Here is a 2,095-nt window from a genome sequence, read left to right as displayed (position 1 = left end):
TGCTGAACGCTGCTGTGCTCTACATTTGATCTCCCGTTTCTCCAGGGTCTCCCATGCCAAGAGGCTCACCAAAGCTGTAAATAGATATTGTAGCCCCGTAGCTCCAATGCTGACAGATCACTGCTTCAGGGGGAACGGGCTTCACACAGCTGAGTTTACCTTCGTACAGGGGTGGTAAGTAACCTGAGCAGCAATTGCTTCAGAGCTCTGATTTCCCACTCATTTAAGTCAATTTAAAGACTCGTTACATTTGATCGGCTTTGGCTCACTCTTCAAGCATGGACATGTTCTCAAATGCTTTAAACAGCATTTCAAGCTAACAGCTTATGGGAATGTATAGCTGGGCCGAAGGGCTGAACATCGACAACATGGCGTGCTGGCACAGCTCCTGGGAGAGAGGGGGCTCGCATCACCCTGCGAGTCTGATCTGGTGCTCCAGCAGCAGCTGCAAAATGTTACCCATCAAAAAGGGTGTTCAAACAGCGGGGTTTGACTGTGGCAGCCAAATGCTGAGAGTCTTGCTCCTCCCAGGCTGTCACAGCAAGCCCTCCCGCTGTATGCCTGTCAAGTTACCTCTGCACGCTTTGGACACTTCAGTGGGGTGCCATCGGTAACTGGCTAACGTACTGCGATGCTGCTCTTCCTTAAAAATTGTTGTTGGCTTGGAGAAATAAAAAAGTGTGGGATTAGGAAATCTATCTTTCTGCTCAGAAAGCCAGCTCTGAGAAAGATAGCAGACTGCTGCCAGAGAACTGAGCACATGCTAATATTTCCTTCACACCCACAAGGCCGGTTAAAGGACATATAGGTTTGGGTTCCTTATGGGAGAGTTGTTTTAAGACTGACAGTCCTCTGCCTGAACCTACCTTCTCTCACTCCATCCTCCATGGGCAGCGTCTCCTTCTTTCTTGTTTTTGCCCAATAGCATTCCCCTGGTCTTTGCAAACTCCCTGAAGAGACAGTTATCCTAACAAATGGCAAGCAAAGTCTCTGAGTCATTCTCACTGAGCAAGCTCTGTCTCTGTTGTTAACTGGGGTTTCAACCCAGCTCGGAATACTTCCAGCAGTGTGCAATCGCCAATTTGTGATCTCTGGTTTTAAAGCACAGCAAAAAAACCCCACAATGTAACTTTCGTACTTCACCGTAAGATTCTCCGGGAATCACCAAATGTTGTCAGGCCATTTTATATTTTCTTTTTGTTCGCAAAACAGGTATTCATCAAATAAATTTGTTGTTTGCTGGTTTTGTTCATAATTTATTTTGAGCTTGCTGTAGTAGTATTGCAATTTATTTACATTAAAAAAAAGTTTAATAAAGGCAAAGATGATTATGGAAAGGATGGGTGATTCAACAGTTCTCTCACTGCCTTTTACAGGTGCTTAAATGCTGCAGTAACACTTCTGTGAGGACTAAAATTTGATCACCCATTTTCTTTGCCCTCCCAGTAGCATGCCTTTTCTACCCATTTCCTGCAAATATTTATACATTACAGTTTTCTTGGTATATATATTGGCAGAAAGAAAATATCAAAGTCTTGAGCGATGAAAAATGCCCCCTCAATTTTAAATTCACTCCAAGTATTCAGCATCAATTGTTTGCACTTTCACGCAACCAGCTAAAAAACCCCACCACCATATGACTTACTTGAGCAACTACAACGAATCAACACGGTTCAATAATGACTACCAGAAAAATGATGAAAACTGCTCACAACTTGAGGTTTGTGTTTTCTAAATGTGAAATGATTCACTAATTAGGACAGATGGCTGAGGATACTGAACAATGGATGCTTTAGGACATCATAATCTACTAGCACACGGTCCACAAGGTGAAAAAGGCTAGATCAGTGGTATTCATCATGTATGATGCAAGAAACGTGACTGCTTTATGCAATAAAATCTAGTGGCTGTTCCTGCATCACGCCTTCACTGACACGTGCTTTCCCATGGTATTTTGTGTGCATTGTACACACATACATACAAAAAATAATGAAATGGAAGCACTTTCCAGTAATTAGAAAGGAATATGTTCCCACAAGCCAGACTTGGGGCATTATTCCCTCCTGCTCCCTGCGGAAGTAATGCGATTCCTGCT

The sequence above is a fragment of the Cariama cristata genome, unplaced genomic scaffold (genome assembly GCF_000690535.1).
Source record: "Cariama cristata isolate BGI_N322 unplaced genomic scaffold, ASM69053v1 scaffold3640, whole genome shotgun sequence".
Lineage (NCBI taxonomy): Eukaryota > Metazoa > Chordata > Aves > Cariamiformes > Cariamidae > Cariama > Cariama cristata.
Note: the sequence above shows the minus strand (reverse complement) of the source record.